The sequence below is a fragment of the Ornithorhynchus anatinus genome, chromosome X5 (assembly GCF_004115215.2).
Source record: "Ornithorhynchus anatinus isolate Pmale09 chromosome X5, mOrnAna1.pri.v4, whole genome shotgun sequence".
NCBI lineage: Eukaryota > Metazoa > Chordata > Mammalia > Monotremata > Ornithorhynchidae > Ornithorhynchus > Ornithorhynchus anatinus.
Genome location: NC_041753.1, coordinates 26,902,525 through 26,922,465, shown reverse-complemented (window position 1 = coordinate 26,922,465; position 19,941 = coordinate 26,902,525). Strand labels below are relative to the sequence as shown.

Here is a 19,941-nt window from a genome sequence, read left to right as displayed (position 1 = left end):
GCAGAGGAAACCTGCCATCAGGTGATCCAGGGTTGGAGGTTGGTGGTGGGTCAGGGGAGTGTGGGAACAACAATCCCAAGCCATATTACTGGCCTCAATTTCCACACCCACCCTCACTAGGCTAGATACAACTGGAACAAAAGGAATGCTCATTTCCCCACTAAATCCTGAATCACGGTATTTCCTAACGGCATGAGCATGTCCTGTTCTATGTTCATTTAAATCATTAGAGGATTGGAAAATGCCAGTCTAATTTAAGATCACCTCGGACTGGCCTAAAGAAATTGGATTTTGCCCAGGCAGATGTGGATTTTGGATCCTGTGATTCTAAAATCCTATGAGGCTCCTGATTAACTCAGGAAACTGTCTGATTGATCCTACATATCTTTCCCTTCCAGTTCTCCCTTCAGAGGAAAGACAGCAGAACTTGAAACGTGTTTCTTTTATTCTTCCTGCATGCATTATGTAGCTAATTTGTCATCAAGACCTGCTTTAGACATTTGACTGCTGTGAGAGGTGGGGAAATTGTCTTGACTCTCCATTCCATTTGGACTAATAATAATAATTATAACAGTATTTGCTAAGTGCTTATTATGTGTCAAGTACTGTTCTAAGCACTGGGTTAGACACAAGGTAATCAGGTTAGACACAGTCCCTGTCCCACATGGGGCTCTAAGTCTTAATCCCCATTTTACAGGTGAGGGAACTGAGGCTCAGAGGAGTTAAAAGGCTTGCCCAAGGTCACGACCCCTGAAACTAGAGGGTTTTACCTGGGGTACCCCTGACCCTCTCCTTGCTCCCCCAACCCAGAAGCAGTGTGGCTTAGTGGAAAGAGCACGGATTTGGGAGACAGAGATAATGTTAATGTTGGTATTTGTTAAGCGCTTACTATGTGCCGAGCACTGTTCTAAGCGCTGGGGTAGACATAGGGGAATCAGGTTGTCCCACATGGGGCTCACAGTCTTAATCCCCATTTTACAGATGAGGGAACTGAGGCACAGAGAAGTTAAGTGACTTGCCCACAGTCACACAGCCGACAAGTGGCAGAGCTGGGATTCGAACTCATGAGCCCTGACTCCAAAGCCCGTGCTCTTTCCACTGAGCCACGCTGCTAGAGGTCCTGGGTTCTAATCCCAGCTCCACCACTTATCTGCTGTGTGAATTTGGTCAAGTCACCTAACTTCTCTGTGCCTCAGTTACCTCATCTGTAAAATGTGGATTAAGATTGTGAGCCCCATGTGGAACAACCTGATTACCTTGTATCTACTCCAGTACTTAGAACAGTGCTTGGCATATAGTAAGCACTTAACAAATGCTATCATTATCATTATTGTTCTCACAGATGTTGCTTCTAACTCAGATTAGATGCTAGTATTCAGCATTTAGTATAATGCTTGGAACACATTAAGCGCTTAACAAGTTTCTTGTCTTATGCCGTCGAGCCATCTCCGACCTATAGGTATGCCATGGACACATCTCTCACAAAACACCCCAACTCCACCTGTAATCCTTCTGGTAGTGTATCTGTAGAGTTTTCTCAGTAAAAAATGGAAGTGACTTACCATTGCTTCCTTCCACGCAGTAAACCTGAGTCTCCGCCTTCAACTCTCACCCAGGCTTCTGCTGCCCAGCACAGGTGAGTTTGTAGCAGTTTGCCTTCCACTCACTAGCCACTGGCCAAGCTAGGAATGGAATGGATATGCCTCTGCTTGACTCTCTCTCTCCTGGAGTCGAGGCTGGTAGAGTACTGGAAACTTTCCAGATGCGACCCTGAGAGGGGGCTAAACAAGTATCATTATCATTTCAAATTCTGAACCCCCACGTCCCCCCTGCCATGCTCATGGTAAGCTCTGAGGTGATTATCTGAATCACTCACTTATCACCTGACACTGCCCCTCTTGGACACACTAGAGGTCCAAAGAGCAACATTTTTCAATCCACTCCAAGCTGATGTAGCCCATGAACCAAACAAAAATATAGGTAGGGATGCCCCTTCCTCCTAGTGGGCAGTTCACTTCAATTCATTAGGTCCTGGAAAATGTTAACCATCCTATTTGTTTTCACAAGTTCTTCCTTGAGAGATTTACTATTTACAGTTCTTTTCCTTCAAGCTCTCCTTCACCCCACTATTCTTTCCACCCCAATCTTCCCCCTCCTGTGCTGCCGCAACAAGAGATAGGAAGGAAAATATCCAAGACCTAAAGGGCCTTTATGAAATTAATGGACCTAATCACAAATTTGAGATGCATAGGTGGTTAGGAACCCAGCCTTGACAAATAGTATAGCCTGCCATTCCTGAGGTGGGCTTGGGTGTGAGTTTGATATCTGATGCCTAAAATATGATTCATGTCAAGGATTAGAATTGCCCTATGCAGAGTCAAATCACAAAAGACATTTTTTTCCCCCTAGAAAAATCCTCTTTAGAAAGAGCTCCTTGACTTTATAACTTTCAGGACACTAAAGATATCAAAATGATGCTAAATGAGATTATAATTTATGCATAAGAAGGTCAATTAATCCTCTATATTTAGCACTGTACCCCACACGATAGAGTACAATGGAGGTAGGTGATCTTTTAATTCCTAAAGAGCAGCAGGGCCTATTGGAAAGAGCCCAAGGCTGGGAGTTAGGGGACCTGGGTTCTAATTCCAGCGCCACCACTTGTCTGCTGTGTGACCATAGGCAAGTCACTTGACTTCTCTGCGCACAGTTACCCTATCGGTAAAATGGGGATTAAACCCTCCTCCCTCCACTTGAGACCGTGAGCACTATGTGGTACAGGGATTGTGTCCAACCAGGTTATCTTGTACCTACCCCAGAGCTCCCTTCTCAGTGTCGCACCTGGAGAGTTTCCAGTACTCAACCAGTCTTGACTATGAGAGGGAGAATCAAGCAGAGGCATACCCATTCCATTCCCAGGTTGGGCAGTGGTTATCGAGTGGAAGGCAATCTGCTACAAGTCAAAACTCACCTGTGCTGGGTAGCAGCGGCACGGGAGGAAGTCGAGGGCGGAGACTCAACTTTACTGCACGGAAGGAGGCAATGGTAAACCACTCTGTATTTTTACCAAGAAAACTCTATGGATACCCTGCCAAAATGATTGCAGATGGAGGTGAGACGCTCTGGGAGAGCTGTGTCCATGGCGTCGCTTTGGGTCAGAGATGATTCGACAGCATAAGACAAGACAAGGCCCCAGTGCTTGACACCAGTGCTCAACGTCCTCTAGAATGTCAACTCCTTGTGGTCAGGGACCGTGTCTACCAACTCGGTTGCGTTGTACTCTCCCAAGTGCTTAGTACAGTCCTCTGCACCCAGAAAGTGCTCAATAAATATGATTGATTGAGTCATAGTAAGCACTTTACAAATACCATAACAAGTCCTATCCTGGTTTATTAATAAAGCAATACAATGACTTTTCCTTTAGACCACACACACTTCAGTATATACAGTAGCAGGAGACATAACAGGATCTGTCTTGCACCCTGTTGTGGACATAGCTTAGTGACACGAGCACAAGCTTGGGAGTCAGAGGACGTAGGTTCTAATCCCAGCTCTGCCACTTGTCTGCTGTGTGACCTTAGGCAAGCCACTTAACTTCTCTGTGCCTCAGTTCCCTCATCTGCAATATGGGGATGAAGACTGTGAGCCCCATGTGGGACAACCTGATTACCTTGTATCTACCTCAGTGCTTAGAACGGTGCTTGGCACATGGTAAGCGCTTAACAAATACCATTATTATAAGCACTCAGGACAGTGCTCTACACACAGTAAGCACTCAATAAATACAATTGAATGAATGAATAAATGAATGAATAAATGAATGAATGAATGAACTCCTTGAACTATCATTGTCCTGGAGAATCAGGTTTCATGTGGACCATGATTCCCCCTTACAGCCTGTATCCTTTGAGAAAATTAACAGCTCAAGGCAGGGGCATAAGTGAGATGTGGATCCTTTACCCATATCTTTCCAGCCTTGAAATGACCATTCCACAGACTCAGCAAAACCAGGCCTCGAGATGCCTTGAGAAGGACGACACGGAGCTTAAGAACCGGCCTGAGGAATGTAGTGAATGTTTATTAAAGTTCACAAAGTGGAAACTGAAAATGAGTTTTGCCAGAGGCTCCCAGAACAGTGAGTAGAGCAAATCTTCCAGGGAGGCTATATCCCTCTATGACCGGCTGCTCGTAGAGAGAGCAGAAGGCAAGCTCCAGCTGACGGTGGAGGCAGCTGGCTTTTAGAAATTCGCCTTGCTATGGTTGGCTCTTCGAGCACAGTAGGAATAGAACAGCCGGGTTCTGTTCGCTTCTAGGTGCCATCAGAAATCGTGTTTTAGGATAGCAACAGCAGAGGATACGTGCCCCTGTGAGCTCCACCAACGATAGCCCTCCATTGAGCCGCTTTTGCCGGCAGGACTTATTTTTGCCGGCATTCTGAAACCCTAGCCCTTCTCTGGCTTATAGGGAGTGAGCGTGTGGGCCCTTCAGTCCATAGCACATGTTTTGACAGCTTCCCCAAATTCTTCTTTGATGTAGTTTTGTTGAGAGAGCTGATGTCCTGGGGGTTGTGCGGAGGGTTTCTGTTCTGGAGACTCATTCTTGCTGGTTTTCAGCATGTTGATTATGTTAGAGTTTTTAATTATGCAAATGCACCCACAGGTTTGGCAATGGCCACATGCTTTCATGAGCATACATATAAACAAACAGATACCCATCCATTCCACCACTGTCACTTTGTGTGTTTTCCTCCTCAGGGGCCCCCAGCTCAAGCCCAACATATCCAGCTGCTTTGCCCTGTAGCACACATCCATCATTCTTTTTCACATAATGAGGACACTTCATCAGTAGAGCATCCTTCAAAGTGCACGGACGGTCTTTCCTTTGAGACTTGGAGCAGATCTTATTCTCCATTTCTACTCTTCTTCTGGGGGCCCATTGCCTCGAACCGGTCATCTCTCCTTCCTGATCGCTACCAATGTGATGGGATGGAAAACAGACACTGAGTGCAACAAAGCAAGGGGAAGAGTAGAACTCTCTGATTAGGCTGCTGGCTGGACCTTGTCATGGGCTTGTCCTGAGCATCGGTCTTGACATTTTCCATGAACGTGGAAGAGCTGACTCCTCTAAGAAAAACAGGAGTTCTGAAAGTGGGCAATGGGTTGACTTCTTTTCTCTGCTGCTACTACTCCAGAGTGACCTAGAAGAATTGGCGTATCTATCAATCAATCATTTGTATTTATTGAGTGCTTACTACATGCAGAACACTGAATACTTGGAGAATACAACAGAATTAGTAGACCCATTACGTGCTTATAACATGTTTACAGTCTAGACTTGGAGACAGTCCTCAATATGAATACTTAATAATTAATAATATATAATTGTAGATAATATGATAGTAATTAATGTTAATATTTAAATATTAATTTAAAGATCTGTATGTAAGTGCTGCGGGGATGCTGGTGGGGCGAATATCAGCTGTCCAAAGGCCACAGATCGAATTGCATAGGTGACGCAGAGTAGAGTGTCATCATCAGGGGACGTGAACCTGTATTAATCTGTATTTTCCAAGTGCCTAGTGCAGAACATACAGAATCTGTTCCAACAGGAAGTTGTGCAGGCTGAACATGTAAGTTTTAGAGAGTCTTGGAAAAATTACTGGATGAGTGGTCCATGATAGATTATTAGAGGGAAAGTTAGGAATGTTAGATGATATATAGCCACGAGGAACGATGTTCAGGAAGTCAACCATCGCATAGTTCTCCCAGCATCCTATTGCCACTATCGAGACAGAACCTGAGAAGCAACATGGCCTAGTGGATAGAACACCTGCCTGGGAGCCAGAAGGACCTGGATTCTAATTCTGGCTCCGTCCCTTGTCGGCTGTGTGACTTTGGGTAAGTCACTTAACTTCTCTGTGCCTCAGTTATCTCATCGGTAAAATGGGGATTAAGACTGTGTGCCCCATGTGGGACACAGACTGTGTCCAAAGCAATTAGCTTGTATCTACCCCAGTGCTTAATAGTGTGTCTGGCACATTTAAGTGCTTAACAAATACCATTAAAAATTAAAAAAAACAAAAAAACACCATGCTGGATAGATATTGATCTAAGCCAGTAATGTCTCTTCCAGTGGTCTTTTATTCCTATGAAATTAAATAAGAGGATACAGCCCATTTCCAGTTTTTCATCAGTCTTTTTCTACAAAGTTCCTTTCTTTGGAAGGCACTTTTGATGGCTACCTTTATTTTTCCTCTACACTCTCCAGTTTTGTTGACATCATTTCCCTGAGATCAGAGCCAAAGAAGATGTGTACTCAAGTCTCCTGAAAGGCTCTTGGTACAGGCAGACAGGCTCCCACATGCCTATTCAAGGACATCCATCTTCCCCCCCTTCCATCCCACCCCCCCACACATACACAAGACTCACACTTTCTTCATCCCCCAATCACTCTGGAAGGGAGTTCAAAGTAGTTCCACTCCTCTGGAAAATCCGAGTCATCCTGAAAGGGCTCAATCCCCACCCCTATCAGATTGCTAAGGAAAACTTAATATTGTGGAAAAAGTTAGGTTTCTTCTCCTAAAGTGCTACCTTTCTTGGATCTTTACTCTGGGTGCGTGTTTATCTACTGAAGAGAGGCCAGTGGAAATGAAAGGGGATGAAAACTTAAACCATCCAAACTTGCTCTTTTGGAGCCATTCTGGGAAAAGTATGGGTGACACTGCCTGGTGATAGGTCTTGTTAAACTACGCTTTTTTGAATAGTTATCTGGGTCATTCTGTTATAATTGCTTCCCTGTTTCCTGGGATCATGGAGAGATGAAAGTAAGCCAAATTAAGTCTGAGTATATCATGCTAAGGGAATCTGATTTTCCATCCAGGTCTAATAATAATAATAGCAATTGTGGTTCTTTGTTAAGCATTTACTATGTGGCAGGCATTGTACTAAGTTCTGGGGAGGATAATCGGGTCGTACACAGTCCCAGTCCCACATGGGGCTCACAGTCTTAATCTCCATTTTACCGATAAAGTAACTGAGAAGTGAAAGGATTTGTCCAAGGTCACACAGCAGACAAGTGGTGGAACCAGGTTTAGAACCCAGGTCCTTCTGAATCCCAGGCCCATGCTCTATCCACTGGGCCATGCTGCTCTTTAGGATTGAACTACAGAGCACAAAAATGTCCTGCCTTTTCTAACCGGGCCATTTCCTTGACCTAAACCTTGGTTTTCTGAACATATCTGGCTTCAATCAAGAAGGATCTCAAGGCTCCATAGCAGGAGGGACAATTCTGTAATCAAAGACAAAGCAAAGCAGATTCTTACTCATCCAGATGTTAGCTCACTTTCTGCCAGTGGATTCAGGAGGGAATTATAAACTGGATATAATTTTTCTGGGAAAAAGATAAAAATTTTTCTCTCTCCCTCTTTTTCTTTCTCCCCCTTAATTTTTCTCTCTTTTTTGAGTGACTGTGTCCCCCTCCCTCCTTTTCACACTGGGGAACCCGGCTTCTAGGTCTGTGCATCTAAACTTTCTGCCTCCATGGTAACCCAGATTCGAGGCAATTATATAATTTAGGTTTAACCAGAGCTTTCAAAGAGTGAACGCTTCATAGACAATTTTTCTATCCAGTCCTACTGAATCATAGGGATAATTCTTGGGCAAGAAGATTTGGAGGAAGGGGAGCATTGTGTTTAAACTGTATTTTTTTTTAATAAAAATTCCCATTTTACTGAGAAGTGTCGAAATAAATCTGAAGAGTCCTCACCTAACCTGGAAAGCAATTTATATTCTAACACTGAAGTGTTTGCCTGGGCCATCTAATTCCTATGTCTCTGACAGTTCCCGTTTGCTCTGTCCTTGCAGATGAAGCTGATCACCCTTTATGCAATCACCTTGGATTTGGATCAGAGTGCTGCATTAGCGCTGGGGGTCGGTGGGACTCTACCAGAGAGGAAAATGAGGCAGTTTGCTCTGCGCACCAAGTGATTGGATGAAGTGAGACCTCTAGCTGGATTAAGAGAGGGTTGTTTTCCTATCAATGACTCTGCATCCTGAACTCACCTGGCAACTGTATCTTCTTGCCGACACTCAAAAGGAACAGGCAGGATGGACATGGTAACAGCCTGCACCCTCTGGGAAAAACTCAGGCCATTTTTTGAGGCATGCTAGAGAAGTAGTAGTCTTCACCTTCTCACAAAAGCTAATCTTTTATGTTCCAATTAAAGATGCTCTATCAAATATGGGAATAATTTTCCCATTTCCCTCTGATCTCCAGTGCAGGATTAGGAGCCTGGATTAATTGGACTGGGAGACTATTTAAACCCGGCAGTCATAAGCCTTAAGTGTTGCCTCTTCATTACCTACTACCCATGTGGGAAAATATATGCTTTCTAGCTATTTGTTACATATTTGATCAACCTCACAGCACATAAAATGTTCCCAGCTATAGACTGAAAATATTTCAGCCAATAACACAACAGCTTTTCTTGACAAAGTAAAAAATTAAGGCAAAATCAGATTAAAACAATAATAATCAAATACACTCAGTTCTTCCATAGTGTGTGCTTTCACTACATGTATCAGATAGCATGCTGCCAGGGAATCAAGGAACATTCTTCTGACAAAGTGCATCTGTCTGGATACAACATGATGTGATGTTGGAAGCACTGTTTGTGCACATGTGTATGACATTGGTTCAAAGAATGCATTCTACTGTGAATATTCCTAACACAGGGTTTGATAATAAGAAGAATCGTTCTCTTTAAGTGCTTATTATATGCTAAGCACTGGGGTAAACACAAGATAATCAAGTCCCACATGGGGCTTACAGACTAAGTAGGAGGGAGAACAGGTATTGAATCCCCATTTTACAGAAGAGGGATCTGAGGCACAGAGAAGTTAAGTGACTTGCCCAAGGTCACACAGCAGGTGACAGTGACAGCATTAGAACTCAGGGCATCTGACTCCCAGGACCAGACTCTTTCCACTAGGCCACGCTGCTTCTTCGTGTTATAGGAATTTTTTGCTCATGAGTTAGTTATTGGCATAAATCCAATTATGGTAATTAGCCTAGAATTGCTCACTAAGAGCATCAACTTTTCAGTGTTACAGTCCCGCTGCAAACCTGCAAGCCTAGAAGTGGCACCTGTCTAAGAGAGATTCATCTTTTGTTTCCTGGGAATGATTTATGACAAAAGAAAATTTTACTAGAAAAAACTCCAGCCCTCATGAAGAAACTGCCTTCTTCTCTCTCCCCATCCCCCGACCCTATGTCTCTCCAGTCTTTGGTGAAACAATGCTTCAATATTCCAGGCACATTGCTAGAATTACACTCCATGTGTCCTATTGTTTGCCTGATGAAATATTGCCCTTCTGACACGCTTCCCTTTCCAGACCAAAAAGGGACAATTTGGCGTATTGTTGTCTATATTGTACATCTATATCTGTCCTTCATTTTCAAAGATGATCCTACTGATGGTGTGTATGACTTAAAGTACTTTAGATCTGTTGCCCTCATTAGAATGTAAGTTCCTCAAGCTACATCTACTCATTGTAAATTACCATTACTCACTCCATATTCAAGGCCTTGTGTTTGTTTTGTTTTATGGTATTCGTTAAGCACTTGCTGTGAGTCAAACATTGTTCTAAGCACTGGGGTAGGTAGAAATCAATTAGGCCAGACACAGTCCTTGCCCCACATGGGGCTCACATTCTAAAGTGGGAGGGAGAACAAGCATTGAATCTCCATTTTACAATTGAGGAAACTGAGGCCCAGAGAAGTTAAATAACTTGCCCAAGGTCACACAGCTAGCAACTGGCAGAGCAATTGCTAGATCTGGATTAGAACGCAGGTCCTCTGACTCCCAGCACCTTACTCTTTCCACTAGGCCACACCGTTTCACATTTCCTCCAGGAGGCCTTCTCTGATGGATTTTCATCTCTCCAATTTATAATTACTATTATCATTTTATTTGTTAAGCATTTACTACATGTCAAGCACTGTTCTTAGCACTGGGGTAGGCACAAGTCACTTAGGTTGGATGCAGTCCCTGTCCCACATGGGGCTTACTGTCTAAGTAGGAGGGAGAACAGGTACCATTTTTCTGATGAGGAAACTGAGGCCCAGAGAAGTTAAGTAACGTCACACAGCAGGCAACTGGAAGGGACCAGATTAGAATTTAGGGTGTCTGATGCCCAGGTCCATGATCTTTTCACTAGGCCAAGCTGCTGCTCATATAAATCCCCAGATTGCCATTTCAGTCCTTCCATACCACCTAAGCACTTGCTACACGTTTTTAGACTCCATCACTTCCTCCTATCTGTGATTTTTATGTTAGTTTATCTCACTGCTATAAAATAAATTCCTTGAGGGCAGATCTTATGCCTACTAATTATCTGCACACCATAGGTGTTCAATAAATAGTATTTTCTGGTTGAGTGATTGATCAGGGGCGAGGAACTTCTTTCACACTTCTGATGATGGTACTCTCCCAAGAGATTCGTACAGCACATTGCACTCAGTGATTGCTCAGTAAATACCCCCACCACCATCCCAGACACTGCCACATTGTTTGCATTTAAGGAAAGATTTTTGCTGCATGAATGGTCCATCCCATTCCCAGTCTGCCTCTGTTTATGAGAACACATCTTGCTTTAGTGATCTTTGAGAAGCCATTGCTCATCAGGAGAGACTCCTCTCCCAATAGCTGTACTCCAGATTGTTCTGCATTCTGCAGTGGTCTCTCAACAGTGCACGGCTGTTTCTTGTTCTTTGAAGCTGCACTTCATTCTGTCTTCATGTTGCTCATTCTGCCCTCTTGGATCACATACACCCCCTTGCAGTTCTCTCATGATCTTCCCAGTGGAACTGGGCTCCTGTGAGAGTCGCCTGAACACCAGTGAGCTGACGATATCCCAGGCCCTCACGGTTGATAATCAAGTCTTGCAATGCATCTAATGACACCCCTTCACAGGCACTGGATCCTGAGAACTGAGCATATGTCTGTCCATCAGAGTGTCTACTAGACTCCCAACTTTAATCAGGATTCCTCAGCGTATTAACAAGTAATAATAAAGAAGCACCCCCAGAATAAAAGCAACATCACTCTGGGATCTGAAAATTCCATGCTCTTCTCAAAGAACCTAGTTTATTATCAGGAGGCTAATAGGAATAACTCACCCATTAGAGTGCATCAAATCTTGACTGTCTTCGTCTTACTGAATCACAACTTTATATTTCATGATTTTTTTAAGTTCTTGGCCACTTTGGATAATAGCAGTAGAGTTGAATCCTTTTTTACATAGTCCACCTAGTGCCATACCATTACCGGGTCAGATAAATTGTCTCTTTAATCTAGGGCTGAATCTCCAAACAGAGATACCAGAACACTCGGAACAACTGGACATCCAACCTCATGCTTGGGGTGGACCATCTATTATCCCTAACTTATCTAACTTATCCCTAACTTATTATCCTCTAGGAACGCAGTATGAACTACCTATTCCAAATTTATCCAAACTCCTCTTGAGGCTCCTGGCTCTGCCACTTGTCAACTGTGTGACTGTGGGCAAGTCACTTCACTTCTCTGTGCCTCAGTTCCCTCATCTGTAAAATGGGGATTAAGACTGTGAGCCCCACGTGGGACAACCTGATTACCCTGTATCTACCCCAGCGCTTAGAAAAGTGCTCGGCACATAGTAAGCTCTTAACAAATACCAACACTATTACTATTGAGGCTGCTGATGTTTTGGGGATAGGTGAAGATTGATCTCTTTCATTGAATAATAATAATAATGTTGGTATTTGTTAAGCGCTTACTATGTGCAGAGCACTGTTCTAAGCGCTGGGGGAGATACAGGGTAATCAGGTTGTCCCACATGAGGCTCACAGTCTTAATCCCCATTTTACAGATGAGGGAACTGAGGCACAGAGAAGTGAAGTGACTTGCCCACAGTCACACAGCTGCCAAGTGGCAGAGCGGGATTCGAACCTGTGTCCTTTGTGGTGACACCTGTCTATGCCAACATTTTTGGGCCAACATTCCCCAGATTCAACTTGGTATTCCTTCCATGTTTGCTTTATAGGTGCCATCCAGATGAATCTATTTGAATTTCATAGAAGTGGAAATTTATTCATGAAGCCCAACTTTTCGCACTGGTGCTGCCCATCGATTATGGCTTCTTTGCTGTCCCCACCCCAAAAGAATACAGAAAGCAGCAGACCTAGTACTTTTAAAATGTTCTAGGTTATTTCAGATCTTTTCAAAGCCAATGTTCCTACAAGAAATTAGGGTTGGGTGGTGTTCCCACTTCAAGGATGGGCGAAGTTAATAATAATAATAATGTTGGTATTTGTTAAGCGCTTACTATGTGCAGAGCACTGTTCTAAGCGCTGGGGGAGACACGGGGGAATCAGGTTGTCCCACATGGGGCTCACAATCTTAATCCCCATTTTACAGATGAGGTAACTGAGGCCCAGAGAAGTTAAGTGACTTGCCCACAGTCACACAGCTGACAAGTGGCAGAGCTGGGATTCGAACTCATGACCTCCGACTCCAAAGCCCTTGCTCTTTCCACTGAGCCACGCTGCTTCTCTTTGATGCAGAGCAGGGTAAAATGCTTGCTTTCTTTTATTATCATGGTTATCATTATTTTTATGGTATTGGTTAAAGCAACCTCTCAGTGTCGCACCTGGAGAGTTTCCAATACTCCACCAGTCTTGACCACAGGAGGAAGAGTCAAACAGAGACATACTCATTCCATTCCTAGCTTGGCCAGGGGCTAGTGAGTGGAAGGCAATCTGCTACAAGTCAAAACTCACCTGTGCTGGGCAGCAGTGGGATGGGAGACGGTCAAAGGTAGAGACGCGTTTACTGCATGGAAGGAGGCAATGGTAAACCACTTTCATATTTTTCCAAGAAAACTCTATGGATACACTACCAGAACGATTGCAGATGGAAGTGGGGCATTCTGGGAGAGATGTGTCCATGGCATTGCTATGGGTTGGACACAACTCGACAGCAAAAGACAACAACAAATTGGTTAAAACTCTTACTATGTTTCAAGCACTGTTCTAAGTAGATATGAGGTAATCTGGTCAAACTCAGTCCCTGTCCCACATGGGGTTCACAGTCTAAGTAGGAGGGAGAACGGGTACTGACCTCCCCCACCCCCATCCCCCCCACAACCCAGCTGGCTGTGAAAATAAGAATAATTCTGCCTTTTCTTTCGTGTCATGTAGCCGAGAGTTATAAATGATAGCATCCTACAATCTTTCATCTCTCTGGCAGTGTGCTTCTGATGTTGGAAATCTTAAATCGAACGACAGCAAGGAAAGCTGTCTCATCTGTAGTTGTAGTTTTGTTCTGCCTCTGTTGAATGTGTTGGAATCAAAACATTTTTAACAGTGCAATAAGAAACAAATTGTCGGGTGCCTCTTAAATTTTGTACCAAAGATAAATTAAAGGGTGAAGACAAGGCTCATGTTAATTTAACTACATTCTTGATAAACTATTCAATAGGCAGGCAGCAGCAACCACAGCCTGGCAGTTGTTATTTTAATGCTGAAAGGAGCCTATAAAATGAAACATATAAACGTGTATGTTTGGTATGACAGTTTTATGCAGAATTCTAGCTAAATGAGGCTGATATACAACTGGAAAACTGATATAGAGCCTTAACTGCAGCGTGCCAGGAATGTCCAGTTGTATGTCAGTGGGACAATCCCATAAATCACCACCCATGCCATTTTGCCTGTAAGTATGGGTCTAAATGTTTGTTATTTCAGAGAAGCTTCCTTTTCTATGTATGCTCAGCACATTGAAAAAACAACCCTAACCTAGCCATGGGACAGAAGGACTGTAAGAGTGAGAGAGGTAGATAAACTGAGTAAATAATAATAATTGTGGTATTTGATAAGTGCTGACTATGTGTTAAGCACTATAATAATAGTAATAATGATAGTAATAATAATTATGGTATTTGTTAAGCATTTACTATGTGCCAGGCACCGTTTTAAGCCCTGGGATAGATACAAGGTAATTGGGTTGGACACAGTCCCTGTCCCACATAGGACTCATGTTTTAATCTCCATTTTACAGATGAGGGAACTGAAGCACAGAGAAGTTAAGTGGCTTACCTAAGGTAATAATGTTGGTATTTGTTAAGCGCTTACTATGTGCTGAGCACTGTTCTAAGCGCTGGGGTAGACACAGGGGAAGCAGGTTGTCCCACGTGGGGCTCACAGTCTTAATCCCCATTTTACAGATGAGGGAACTGAGGCACAGAGAAGTTAAGTGACTTGCCCACAGTCACACAGCTGACAGGTGGCAGAGCTGGGATTCGAACTCATGAGCCCTGACTCCAAAGCCCATGCTCTTTCCACTGCGCCACGCTGCTTCTCAAGGTCACCCAGCAGACAAGTGGCAGAGGCAGGATTAGAACTCAGGACCTTCAGGCCCGTGCTCTATCCACTAGACCATGCTATACTAATGGACAGGGTAGATACAAGACAAGCAGATATGGAAATCCCTGTTCCACATGGAACTCACAGTCTAATTAAAAGGGAGAGCACATTTTAAGGTAGCCCCACCTACTTTACCCCACTGATTTCCCAACCCGGCCCACACAGTTTGTTCCTCTAATGCCAGTCTACTCACTGTATCTCAATCTTGTCTTGGTCACCACTAACACTTTTCCCATATCCTCCTTCTGGCCTGGACCTCCGGCCTCTTTCATCTAATAATAACAATGATAATAATGATAATAATTAAGTGCTTGCTATGTGCCAGGCACTGTACTAAACACTGAGGTGGATACAAGAAAATCGAGTTGGACACAGTCCCTGTCCCTGTTACAGTCTCAATCCCCATTTTATAGATGAGGTTGCTGAGGCACAGAGAACTGAAGTGACTTGTCCAAGGCCGCACAGAGGACCAATGGTAGAGCCAGGATTTGAACCCATGACCTTCTGACTACCAAGACCGTGTTCTATTCACTAGGCCATGCTGCTTCTCATATCCAACAGACCACCACTCTCTCCACCTTCGAAGCCTCATTAAATTACACAGTAACTGTTCAATAAATATTATAGAATTGAATGAATAAATCACATCTCCTCCAAGAGGTCTTCTGTGAGTATGCCCTCATTTCTCTCATTCACCCTCACCTCTACGTTGCTTATGCACTTGGATCTGAATCCTTTAGAAGTTGATATTCATCCCATGCCATCCCACCAAACTTAAATACACATCCCTCTAACTCTCGCATCCCCTCCATCAATAATCATTTCAATGTCTGTCTCACTCTCTAGACTGTGAGCTCTTTAAGGGCAGGGAACTTGTCTATACTCTACTTATTGCTCTCTTCCAAAGGCCTATTAGAGTGCTTGGAAGCACTCAATAAATGCTATTGATTGATGAGCAAACTGAGACCCAGAGTAGTTAAGTGACTTGCCCAAGTTCACACAGCAAGCAAATGGTAGAGCTGGGATTAGAACCCAGATTCTCTGACTCCCAGATCTGTGCTCTTTCCACTAAGCCATGCTGCTTCTTGCTCACAAAAACCTTTGCTTCAGTACCCCTGGATTTCCCCTTGTGGATATGAGCAAGAAAATGCAAATATTCCTCCTCTTCTTTTTCCTTCCTCTACATTTACAGTTTCTTCTGGTTTCTCTCTTCAGTGTCTTAGTTCCCTCTGTTTCATTTCCTCTATTTTTCTCCTGCCATTGTAGGGTTAAAAAACTGTATCTGGAACGAGTACCTCTGTAGATTCAAGGTTTCTTGCCTTGTCTTATGATGTCAAGTTGTCTCCGACCCACAGCGACACCATGGACACATCTCTCCCAGAACGCCCCACCTCCATCTGCCATTGTTCTGGTAGTGTATCCACAGAGCTTGCTTGGTAAAAATACGGAAGTGGTTTACATTGCCTTCCTCTGCAGAGTAAACTTGAGTCTCCGCCCTCGACTCTCTCCCATGCCACTGCTGCCCAGCACGAGAGAGTCTTGGCTTGTAGCAGATTGCCTTCCACTCGCTAGCCACTGCCCAAGCTAGGAATGGAATCGGTAGGCGTCTGCGTGACTCTCCCTCCTGTAGTCGAGATTGGTAGAGGACTGGAAACTCTCCAGAGGCGACCCTGCGAGGGTATTCGAGGTTTCACCTGCAGTATTTCCAATCATGCAACTCTCCTTCACACACAGACTCCTCTTGCACCAATCATTCATTCATTCAGTAGTATTTATTGAGCACTTACTATGTGCAGAGCACTGTACTGAGCACTTGGATCACCACCCCCTCCCCACTACACCCAAACACACATACTCCTCAGAGACTATGTGTTGTCTTTCTGGTGGAGCAGGTTGTAGCAACAGCAAAAGCTGGTGATTAGAGAAAACTAGATGCCTTAGAGCCTGAAGCACTGGGCAGGACAATGTCTTATCTCTTGCTCCTGCTGCTGTGGCTGCTTCTGGCTAGGCCCAGGGAGTTTTCAATATTTATCCCGGTTGTCAGCCACAGTGACCGTAATATCTACAGTGCTTTCATGTTCTCCCTGGGGATAGGAATACTACTGTTGAAAATACTCCACAGCCCTTTCCTTTCCTTGACCCTCTCTTTCCCTCCCTTCCTATGCTGTGATCTATGTTTATGTGCTCCTAGGTAGATTTTCAAAGCCTGTCTATGCATTAGGAAGAGAAGAAGGGCAATGGAGCTGAGTGGCTTCTCCTCCCCTCCCCTTCCCTGCTGCCCTTTCGCCACTAGGAATTTTGGAACACCTTCCACCATTCTGGATGAAAGCAAAATTCTAATCTTTCCTGCTTTAGGACTTTTAGAAGTCAGGATAGAAAGCCAAACATTATGGAAGTCCTTTCTAATGTGAGAGACCTGATTACCTGATAACCCTACTCAGCAAAGAAGCTGGCATGTATAGAATTGACCAGTTCTGTGTCACTGGCCTGCCCCCAAATAAAATCTCCCAGGGCACTGGTCTGCCTCTTGTGCCCCTATGGCTGTCCAAGGTTCCTTCTATCAAGCGATGGTATATATTGAGAAGTTACTGTGGGCAGTGCATTGTATTAAATGATGAAGAGATACAATACAGTTGATAGACAAGATTCTTGCCTTCAAGGCTTTTACATTCTGGAGGGGGAGACACATTCAAATATATTACAGATTGATGAACTGGCAGAATAAAAGGAAAATAATAATGATGATAATGGTAATAATGATAATAATAATGATTATTGTTACTATGTGTCAGGCACTGTACTAAGCACTGGGGTAGATACTAGGTAATTGGGTTGGATCCATTCCCTGTCCCATATAGAGACCACAGTCTTAATGCCCATTTTACAGGTGAGATAACTGAAGCACAGAGAAGTGAAGTGACTCGCCCAAGGTCACACAGCAGACAAGTGGCAGAGCTGGGATTAGAACCCTGCTCCCTCTGACTCACAGGCCCATGCTTCATCCATTCATTCATTCATTTAATCGTATTTATTGAATGCTTACTGTGAGCAGAGCACTGTACTAAGTGTTTGGGATTGTTTAATACAACAATAAACAGTCACATTCACTGCCCACAACGAGTTTGCAGTTTAGAGGGAGGGACGGACATTAATATAAATAAATGACAGATTTGTACATAAGTACTGTGGGGCTGGGAGGGGGTATGAATAAAGGGAGCAAGTCATGGAGACACAGAAAGGAGTGGGAGAAGAGGAAAGGGGGTCTTAGGGAAGGCCTCTTGGAGGAGTTGCAACTTCAATAAGGCTTTGAAGCAGGGGAGAGTAATTGTCAGCTATGAGCCGGAAGGGCTTCCAGGCCAGAGGCAGGATGTGTGGAGAGGTCGGGTGCAAGAGAGACAAGTTAAAAATAATAATAATAATTTTAGTACTTGTTAAGCACTTACTATGTGCCAGGCACTGTACTAAGCACAGGGTGGGTACAAGCAAATCCGGGTTGGACACAGTCCCAGTCTCAATCGCCATTTTCTAGATGAGGTAACTGAGGCACCAAGAAGTGAAGGGATTTGCCCAAGGCCACCCAGCAGACAAGTAGCGCAACAGGATTCGAACCCATGAGCTAGAGGTACAGTGAGAAGATTAGCATTAGAGGAGCGAAGTTTGAGGCCTGGGTTGTAGTAGGAGAGTAGCTTGGTGAGGTGGGAGGGGGCAAGAGCTTTAAAGCCAATGATGAGGAGATTTTGTATGATGTGGAGGTGGATGGGCAACCACTGGAGTTTCTTGAGGAGTGGGGAAACATTCCTTGAATGCTTTTGTAGAAAAATGATCTGGGCAGCAGAGTGAAGTCTGGCCTGAAATAGGGAGAGGCAGGAGGCAAGGAGGTCTGCAAGGAGGCTGATACAATAATCAAGGAGGAAATAGGATAAGTGATTAGATTAATGTGGTAGCAGTTCTGATGGAGACGAAAGGATGGATTTTAGTGATACTGTGAAAGTAGAGCCAACAGGATTTAGTGATGGATGAATATGTGGGTTGAATGAGAGAGAGGAGTCAAGGGTAACGCCAAGATCATGGGCTTGGGAGACAGAAAGGATGGTGGTGCCATCTACAGTGATGGGAAGGTCAGGGGGAGGACAGGGTTTGGGTGGGAAGGTACGAAGCTCTGTTTTAGACATATTAAGTTTGAGGTTATGGGAGGACATCCAAATAGAGATGTCTTGAAGACAGGAGGAAATGCAAGACTGCAGAGAGGGAGAGAGATCAGGGCTGATGATGTAGCTTTGGGTATCATCCTCATAGAGGTGGTAGCTAAAGCCATGTGAGCAAATGAGTTCTCCAAGGGAGTGGGTGTAGATGGAGAATAGAAGGGGACCCAGAACTGAACCTGAGGGACCCCCTGTTAAGGGGTAGGAGGCAGAGGAGGAGCCCACGAAAGAGACTGAGAATGCGCTGCCAGAGGGATAGGAGGAGAACTAGGAGAGGACCGTGTCAGTGAAGCCGAGGCTGGATAATGTCAGATAAGGTCAGAGCTGGAGAGGTAGATTTTCTGCTCAACTGTATATATTTTCATTACCCTATTTATTTTGTTAATGAATTGTACATCGCCTTGATTCTATTTAGTTGCCATTGTTTTTACGAGATGTTCTTCCCCTTGACTCTATTTATTGCCATTGTTCTTGTCTGTCTGTCTCCCCCGATTAGACTGTAAGCCCGTCAAACGGCAGGGACTGTCTCTATCTGTTGCCGACTTGTTCATTCCAAGCGCTTAGTACAGTGCTCTGCACATAGTAAGCGCTCAATAAATACTATTGAATGAATGAATGAATCATTCGCATAGAAATGGTAGTTGAAGCTGTGGCAGTGAATGAGGTTTTCAAGGCAGTGGGCATATATGGAGAATAGAAGGGGACCCAGGACTGAACCTTGAGGTATCTCTACAGTTAGACAGTGGGAGGCAGAGGGGGAGCATGCGAAAGAGAGTGAGAAGAAGGAGAGATAGGAATGAGAACCAGGGGAGGTCCATGTCAGTGAAGCCAAGGTTAGATAATGTTTCTAGAAGAAGAGGGTGGTCCACAGCGTCAAATGCAACAGAAAGGTTGAAGAGTATTAGGATGGAGTAGAGGCAGTTGGATTTGGCAAGAAGGAGATCATTGTTGACCTTAGAGAGGTCCGTTTCTATGGAGTGGGGAGGACATAGCTGGATTGGAGGGTGTCAAGAGAAGTGGAAGAAAGGAAATAGAAGCAGTGGGTGTAGACATCTCCCAAGACCCCCACATAGGCTAGACTGTCTCTACCTTTATCCCCTAATAGGGTCTATAATTATTAATAATTCAAAGCTTAGAAAATAAGTTTGTTGAGAAATTGTCGGGAAGAGATGAACATATAGAAATAATTTCAACTGAAACTATCTGAAAATTAGAGACTGGGTCAGTTATTTCCATCAAGGATTGATTACAATTTATCCATTTTTACAAAGTTATT

The 19,941-nt window shown here is 44.1% G+C and overlaps 3 non-coding genes across 3 annotated transcripts; 1 reads left to right on the top strand and 2 right to left on the bottom strand.

Annotated features, from left to right (window-relative positions):
• Window positions 1-1,640: 1,640 nt before the first annotated feature.
• On the bottom strand, window positions 1,641-1,780 carry LOC114808370. Its single transcript, XR_003756216.1, has one exon. It is a non-coding gene; the product is annotated as a small nucleolar RNA SNORA7 (small nucleolar RNA).
• Window positions 1,781-12,671: 10,891 nt separating this feature from the next.
• On the top strand, window positions 12,672-12,809 carry LOC114808413. Its single transcript, XR_003756261.1, has one exon. It is a non-coding gene; the product is annotated as a small nucleolar RNA SNORA7 (small nucleolar RNA).
• A 3,196-nt stretch (window positions 12,810-16,005) lies between these two features.
• LOC114808469 lies at window positions 16,006-16,143 on the bottom strand. Its single transcript, XR_003756317.1, has one exon. It is a non-coding gene; the product is annotated as a small nucleolar RNA SNORA7 (small nucleolar RNA).
• Window positions 16,144-19,941: the final 3,798 nt, after the last annotated feature.